This window comes from Pantherophis guttatus, chromosome 3, assembly GCF_059756535.1.
Source record: "Pantherophis guttatus breed Tessera chromosome 3, ASM5975653v1, whole genome shotgun sequence".
Classification (NCBI taxonomy): Eukaryota; Metazoa; Chordata; class Lepidosauria; order Squamata; family Colubridae; genus Pantherophis; species Pantherophis guttatus.
The window spans coordinates 63,001,419-63,010,436 of record NC_142065.1 but is presented as its reverse complement, the minus strand read 5'-3'; the positions used below and the strand labels follow the sequence as shown (position 1 = coordinate 63,010,436).

Genomic DNA, 9,018 nt, shown 5'->3' with positions numbered 1-9,018 from the left:
AAGTTATATTACTGGGGAGTGCCTATTTTTTATTTCCTTAAAAGTTATGCCTAGTCATATCTGTAGTTTAAATATAGCTTTCTGTTCAATAGTGAAAATGCTAATGCAAAATTCTCAACATTAAAGGACTTCTCTTAAGTGAAATATGGAGAACAGGTCTAAAACTTTAGTTCTTTTCATGAAGATTAGCCATACTCGTAGTGAGAGTATTAAAAGGACAATACATGAGTTGATTTTTTTTAAATGATGTTTTACTGCAGCAAAAAGGTATGTCTATTTTTTTTCTGCTTCAAGGTGTTCCAATTATCTGGCTAATTATGGAAATATATGGTGAGATATTTCTTACTCTACTTCAAGCAACCATGAAGTGTTGACTCCCACTTTGTCATGAACAAAAAATGTTTTTAAGGTTCTAAATAGTAACAGACGTTCATATGTTACTTTATTCCTTGGTAACTTGTCTTTTTCAAAGGCACTTAATCTCTTGAGTACAAGTGACAAATACACCATGTGCAGGCTAGAATTTAGTGCCATCCCTCAGCTTTTTCCAACTAGTCTGAGTTCCTGCTTACTTTCTTGTAAGTAACAAGGACTGTAGATGTTCAGGGGAGAGAATATTTTGACTGATTATGTGTCATCGGTTTATTGTTTAGTGACTACATAGATCGCATTCAAATGACCAGGCTATTTGGATCTTGCATAAAATGTGAATGAAGCAAGGTGTGTGAGCAGTAATTAGTTTACATGTGCATTTCTTCACTCAAGGTTGTAGGGAAAAGAGGAGGAGGGAGTATTGTGTGTGATCGCCACCTTCAGTTATTTATAAAAATAATGAAAGATATAAATAAATTTTGCCATAATTAATTTTGGTATCTAGAGCTCCCCTCAAATTCGCTTAAGTGAGTGTTATTTTAAAGTAGTTTAAAAGTTCATTGACATTGCTTTGTGAATGCTAACTGACTAAATTTGAAAACAATTCAATTTGTAGGCATTGTAAATACACGGGTACTTTTCCACTTGGCATTAAACTAACACCTTAATCTGATCTCCTATCTGAGAAAGGAATTTATTTCATGTTTTCAATCTTCTGTAGCTTAGCAGACTTCTATTTATTGGGGAATAAGATGATTATTTTTTTTGTCAAATGTGATTTTGCTGAGAAAGTACATATATTTCAGAGCTTTTTAAAGCATAATTCGTCCTGTACTACCTTGCTGAAGGAACTTTTGCTTTGTCTGAGCTGATGTCATGACATATTTTTCATTTAAGTAGCAGTTCTGTCAATTAGGTTCATAATATACTAAGCAGAAAATTTGTTTTATAATGGTTTAAGGCATCTGTCTATAAACCAGAAGACTGAGTTTCAGTTCTGCCTTAGGCATTAAATCAGTTAAGTGACTTTAAGCCAGTCACTCTCTGAGCCCTAGGATGAAGCAATGGCAAGCCTCTTGCAAAAACATTGCCAAGAAAAGTGCAGGGACCAGTCCAGGCAGTTGTTAGGAATCAACGCTGACTTGGGAGAAAAAAGCCACCAATTACCAAAACTAAAGTAACCGCATTACTGTAAACTACCCTGTTTCCCCGAAAATAAGACATCCCCTGATAATAAGGCCAATCGGGCTTTTGAGCGCATGCACTAAAATAAGCCTCTCCCCAAAAATAAGCCTTCCCTGAAAATATTTAAACACAGAGCTGGAAATCAGGTAAGACAGCAAGAGGAGCTCCATTTTGCTCTATGCACCCCAAAATAATAAGACCTCTCTGAAAACAAGGCCACACGCTTTTTTTTTTTTTAATTTGATTTATATGCCGCCCTTCTCCGGAGACTCAGGGCGGCTTACAATGCGTTAAGCAATAGCCTTCATACTTTTGTATATTTATACAAAGTCAGCTTATTGCCCCCACAAACTGGGTCCTCATTTAACCTACCTTAGAAAGGATGGAAGGCTGAGTCAATCTTGAGCCTGGTAAGATTCGAACCTGCAGAAATTGCAGGCAGCTGTGTTAATAACAGGGTGCATTAAACCACTGTACTACCAAGGCTCTGGTAGTTTTGGGGGTTCAAAAAAATATAAGACAGGGTCTTATTTTCGGGGAAACACTACCTATTGAGCTCAACAGTGGTATTACTTTGAGAATTTAAGCTTACGGAAATGAATGGAATCTTGAAGTCTTAGTTTTGGTGCGTGTAGCAAATTTAATATTTCTAGAACAGGTTTGCTTGAGGTAGGTTATAATTTAAAAAACAGCTGCTTTAAAACTTGGTATATTAGTCATGCCATACCTGGGGCCAGATAGGTAGCTTATCTCTACCTCAATGGACTAATTAGTATTTTAAAAATCCTTGGGAGGATCTGCTTAAAAATTGAAAGAGAAGCGGCTGGTGGAGCTTTGGAGAAGACTCTCATATGTGGGCCAGCACTGAAAAACAACCTGGTTAGTGAGCTTTAGTGAAAGGCCTGAAATGTATGGCATACTGAACCATAAATCAGCCAGCAGTATTTTAAACTAGACTGTTGATTTATGTATAGCTCATTGGGCTATAGGTACCCAGAAAACTGAGTTAATGTAACAAACAATAGATTTGTTTAACCATGGTTTATACCATAAATTAAGCATGGTTAAGCATGCCATACAAGCATATTCTAAAGCGGAGACTACCACCAGGGAAGCTTATAAAGATGGAAATAGGCTTTGAAACAGTTTTTGTTCAAAGCCATTCAAGGCAAGAAAACTCTTTACTTGCCACCAGATGGCGCAATCAACTTTAAACATTGCAATTGCTGTATACATTTTAAACAGCAAATCTATTTTTCTGGGTCTCACATGGCTGTAAGTGTTTCAAATAAGTTCATGTATTAATTCAGTACAACACGGATAATTTCCTGATTTGTTTCATCTACAAACAACTGGAAACTGGGAAAACAGAATTAAGATTAAAGGACAAGGTGCTTCCCAGCACATTTTGAATTCAAGAAACAGTGAGAACTTCTTTCACATAAAAAACGACAAGTAGTCTTCAATTTATGGCCACAATTGATCTAGAAATTTCCATTGCTAAACAAGGCAGTTGTTAAGTGAGTTTTGCCCTACTTCATGACCTTTTTGTCATGGTTGTTAAGTGAACCACTGTAGTTGTTAAGTGTATCATGCCATTGTTAAGTGAATCTGGCTTCCCCCATCGACCTTTCTTGTCAGAAGTTGGCTGGGGAGGTTACAAATGGTGGTCACATGACTGGGAAGAGTGCAACTGTCATGAAGCGCCTGGATTTTGATCACGTGACCATGGGAATGATGCAACAGTTGTAACTGGGCAAAACAGTCACAAGTCACGTTTTTCAGTGCCGTTGTAACTTTGAACAGTCACTAAATGTCAGATATTGCCTGCATATGATGCAGCAGAGACTAGAAGGGGTTAAGTCTTCACATGTGACTATATCAGCCAATGAACTCTCTTATTGGACTCTTACCTAGAAACCACTTGGATATCTTCCCCTTTTTTTCTCTCTCTCTCATCTCTCAGCGAGACAACACGTGAACTTCTCTCTCCTCTCAACATCTGAGTCATACAGTTAGGGTAAAAATGTAACAGGACACCCTGTTCATTATCGTATGCATGTATATATTTGTAAATAATAAAAACAACCTTTTGAACCTGAAGCTGTATTGACCAAATAACTTCCTCATAGAACCAAATGAGCACGACCATCAATATATATCTGATACTAAATGAATGGTTGTAAGTCAAGGATTACATATACTACTTTGGGGCCAAGCATTCTCCCTCTGCCACCTAATTTGGATGGGAAAAACTTTAAATTGTATTTGTTGTTAGATGGTATATTAGAAATCCTTGCTGAGATGTTGGAAATACTGTATTGTAACAGATCTCTGAGTGGTCTCAAATCACTCAGATTAATACATTTCTTTAATTATATTTGCAATTAGGGAAAACTATCATGCTGAATATGATACATGATGATGGGTATATTATATTTGTGTGTGTATTGTGTGTATATTATATTTATGTGTGTTTTATATGTGTATGTGTATTTATTTACACACACTGTACATTCCCCTTACTTGAAAAGTCTCATCCTTTGGTTTTTAGAAGCCTTTATCTTAATTTTTACATCTCAGGGGTTTGATAGGAATATTTATTTTCTTTGAATCTGCTCAGAACAACTGAGTAGCTGTGCAGCTAGTTTGAGAAAGAACATTAAACCCACCTGAAATAATTGGGAATCTAGAAAACTGGTAGAACCGTATTCAGTAATTGTGTTCTCATAAGATGTGTAAAACTAAAATCAGAATGCGGCCCATCCAGGGTTAGACAGGGCACAGCACCTGTTTGGCATGGTTATCAGTTGTGAGACAGCTGATTGTGAGGGGAAAGATGGAGGGCTGTGTTTTATGTAAGACATTTTCCCCCTAATCTGTGGTTATGTGGAAGAACCCTAATCACTCCTATTAAGTGTGGATTGTGACTTGAATAAACATTAGTGGAACAGCACATCAGTTATCCTGCCCTGAGCAGTGCAAAGTATCTAACCCGAGGACCCATCCCAGCCCTTAAATTCACTCAGTTGATACTAAATAGGGACAAGGGAAATTGTGGGGGAATTGTGTGTATAATGTATTTATATTAACTTACTTGCTATTTGACAACTAGCCTGTTTGTTTCCTGAATACTGGAGCTGCATTGAATGGAAAAGAGAATATTATTAGTTCAGCAGTCACCTCTAGACCAGAGGGACAATTCACAAATCAATCAAATAAATGGATGGATGGCTGGCTGCAGATAGAGGTAGATAGATAGATAGATAGATAGATAGATAGATAGATAGATAGATAGATAGGTAGGTAGGTAGGTAGGTAGGTAGGTAGGTAGGTAGGTAGACAGATTTGTTGTTCCTAGTTGTGAAGTTGTGTCCGAAGTATCACAACCCGATGGACAACGTTCCTCCAGGCCTTCCTGTCCTCGACCATCCTCTGGAGTCCCTTTAAGCTCATGCCGATTGCTTCAGTGACTCCATCCAGCCACCTCGTTGTCTGTCGTCCCCTTCTTCTTTTGCTCTCAATCGTTCCCAGCATTAGGCTCTTCTCCAGTGAGTCCTTCCTTCTCATTAGGTGGCCAAAGTAGGTAGGTAGGTAGGTTGATTGATTGATAGAGACAGACAGACAGACAGACAGACAGACAGACAGAGGATAGAAAGGAAGGAAGGAGAAAGGAAGAAAAAAGAAAGAAGAAAGAGAGAGAGAGAGAGAGAGAGAGAGAGAGAAAGAAAGAAAGAAAGAAAGAAAGAAAGAAAGAAAGAAAGAAAGAAAGAAAGAAAGAAAGAAAGGATTTCATCTGAGAAGGGGGTTACTCAACCTGCTTTTTGGACTCCGCAGACCACATTAAATCAGAAAGGAAGCGCATGGGCTGGGTTCGCACCACAGGCTCAGATGAAATAGGCTCGCCTGGGGGTTCATTATGTGGTGGGATCTACAATCCCTGTGAGAAAAAGGACAACCTGGCCCCAGAAAGGCCCCTCTTCATTTCTCCCGCTGAGGGAAGAGAGCGGGGGCGGCCTGCGGTAGCTCCGCCCCGACGGCCGTCTCCTTCACCGACGCGGAGGAGCTGCTGTCAATGTGTTGCTAAGCTGGACACGCGCTCGCCTCGGCCAGACGCCTGTTCGGCTCGACCCCGGCTGAACGTCCAACCTGCGCCGCCGCCGCCGCCTCGCCTCGTTGATCTCGGTTCTTCTTCGCTGCGGGCGAGCAGCGGTTCCATCCCTTGCGCGCAGAGGTAAGAGCGCGCCGCGTTCCGCTCCCACCAAACTTTCTCAGTTCCCGGACGAGGTAGGGAGGCTGCCTTCCCACGGCGATCGGCCGGCAACAGCAGGAACTGTCCGTGGTATCGCAGTGTGAAAGGACAGCTTGGGAATAGCTGAAGAGGCAGCTAATAACTCGCTATGAGGAAAAAAAAAACAACAACAAGGGACAGGACAGCCTTTCTCAAGACCCGTGTTTCTCGTGGCTAAGTGGAAGTTCTCTCGAATTAGCCCAGGGAGCTGGGCTCAGGGATGAACTTTAATAAGAGCCGGCCATAGGAGTGCCTCTGAGAACATGCAGAGTACCTCAAAGCTACTTACTTCCTCTTTCTGAAGTGGCAGGGAGACATCTTTCCAGTTTAAATATTTGATTTCCAGAACTGGCTTGTATTTTTTTTTAAGGCTCATTCTTTAGTTAGATCAAATACAGTATAGGTCTACCTGAAGATGTGATATCAAAGTTAAAAGAAGCATTGAAATCCCCATCCTTACTTACTCGCCTGCTAAGTGGGCAAATTAGAGTGAATCCAATTAAATACTGTTAAGAAATTAGTATGTTTTAAAGAGTATCTGGTGGATTATTGTACATTAATGCTTCATTTTTCTATTTTGGAAAATGAATCAGATATAAACTAACAAGCCACAGCGGCAACAAAAGTGGCTGATCCAATTCCATTTCTCTGTTGGCTGTTGTCCAACCTCTCTGTAGGGTACCAGATTGTGTGAAGGGATTGTGCTTTGCCATTTTCATTATCATTTTAGAAACATTTTTTTATAGTCTGATGTCAGCCAAGCATATTGGGTAGCGTAGACTGTGCCCATTGAAAAAGGGGATGATAAGATTGGAAAGCACCAAGCTGAAAGCTATTTTATTTTTCAAATAGGCTGTTTTGGTTGTTAACAGTCTACATTATCAGTATTTGTACTATTACACTTATCATTTGGATCTTTGTCGGTTCTTGATTTCTCAAGGTGAAAGTGAATCATCCCTGGATTTCATTTTTAAAAAAAGAACGGTCTAGCATTATATTTGAAATGATTGATTGTTGTAATTCCTGATAATAACTTGTCCTTGTGAATGGGGCCTTATTTGTTTTTCAAAATAGGTTATGTAATCAGTTCAGAAACTTTAAACCCCATTCTTAAATTATAGTGCATTTTAATGCTTTGTGTAAATATGCAAGTTTCAGTGAAAAAACAAGGCAACATACTATGGATATGCTGAACAGCATTCGTGGAAATTGATCCCAAGAGTAAAGCATGAGTTGACATACTGAAATAATGCATAGGAGGTTTACCATATGAATACTGAAATGACAATAGAATTTCTGAAGCAGGAGGAACTCTTTGCAGAGTTCTCAATCAAAGGGTATGTGTATTAATATGACTATAGCATTCTGTATACAATTTATTATGTCTGTGACTGTAGCAGAATTTGAAATTTTGTAACTGAGACTGAATTCCTTATGAGAAAAGAGCAAACAAGTGAAAAATGGAAGCTTTCCAGCATCTCAAAGGAAAAGGAATATGAAGAATGTAGTATAGTAGATTTTTTTCTCCTAGGTAAGGACCTAGCTGGCCTACCAGGAGCTTTAAAAGGTAATCCTGGTAACCAACATGATTTGTGCTTATGAATAGTCCCCCTATCTGTTCATAGTCCCCCTATCTGACAAAAATCTCATATTTCAATTCAGAGCAGTGGATTTCAACATTCACCGTAATTCTGTTTATCTGGTTTAAGCCTTGGCTTGTTGACTTTTACTCATCCCATAATTATATATACATGCCTGATTTAATTCTCTGTTTTATCCCTGAGACTAGTGAATAGACAGAGAGAGATTGATAAATGACACTTTTTGCATAGACACATTGATGACTCTTCAACAAAAACCTCTGCATGGCCTCTTCCAATGTAGATGAAATATTATGCAGATGAAAAGGAAAAGAGGCAAAATAAGACCCAGAAGTCAATGGCCAGGCACTACAACAGACTCTTCCTGCCATAACATTAAGGTTCTCAATCATTTCCTAAGTTACTCAGTAGAATAAGATGACTGATGATATCAATATCATATATCAATATCATATACCTCTTAGTTGTTTCAATATACAAACACATTCCAGTTACGTTAATAATAGTTTAGAACTGGAATACTTCATAACACTAAATGTCTTGTATATGTTGGCATTTTATGAAAATATTGGGTTGGATCTTGGGTTGGATGATGTTGAGAAGAACACCATAAACTGGACTGTTCACCTCCCAAATCAACAAAAGGGGAAAGAGGTCTTCCATATGCTCCCCGTCAGCCTGCTGTGTTGCCTAGAAATCTGTTCAATGTAACTGGTGATACTTCTGCAGAAAAGTGATAGTTTGCAGCAAGGCAGAGGGAAAAAGAAATAGATTAAATACTAAAAGCTTCTGCCTTTTATGCAGAAGGAAGAAATAGCCCAACCTATCAAAAGCAACACTGATGGAGATAGAACAGCTATACAAGTCAAAATAGGCAAGGGATTAGTAAGAAAATACCTATCCACTCTGGATGAATACAGATCACCTGATCGTTTACAGCCCAGAATTTTAAAGGACTGGCAGATGTAATATCGAAGACATTGAATGTAACCTGTAATCTTTCAAGGTTCATGCTGCACAGGGGAAACATCAAAGGATTGAAAAAAACCAATGTGGTTCCAATCTACAAAAAGGGGGAATAATGAATCCAGAAAATTATAGGCCAATCAGCTTAATATCAATACCTGGGGAAACTCTGAAAAAGATAATCAAGTAAGGGATTTGTGAGCACCTGGGTGATGACTAAGAGCCAACATAAGTTTGTAAAAAATAGATCATGCCAGACAAACCTTATATGATATTGGTATTGATAAAGTAAACAAATTGGTGGACCAGTGAAATGCTGTGGATATAATAAACTTAGAATTCATCAACACATTTGATAAAGTAGACCACAACCTACTTCTTGGTAAGAGAGAACAATATGAGTTAGACAGTACCAACACTAGAAGGATTAACAATTGGTTGACCAACCACACTCAGCAGGTAGTCCTCAATGGAACTACATCTACATGGAGGGAAGTATGCAGCGGGGTACTACAAGGTTCGGTCTTGGGCTCAGTACTCTTTAACATTTTCATAAATCATCAGGATGAGAGAATGGAAGGGGAACTCATCAGATTTGCAGAT

General features: G+C 38.8%; 1 protein-coding gene across 1 annotated transcript in view; it reads left to right on the top strand.

The window, feature by feature from the left end:
* The first annotated feature begins 5,583 nt into the window (after positions 1-5,583).
* The window catches only part of RAB3B (RAB3B, member RAS oncogene family), a 55,653-nt gene continuing 52,218 nt past the window's right edge, over positions 5,584-9,018 (top strand). Inside the window, exon 1 of the mRNA XM_034415076.3 lies at positions 5,584-5,791. The gene's annotated coding sequence lies outside the window, so the exon portion shown is untranslated. The remainder of the gene's footprint in view (positions 5,792-9,018) is intronic.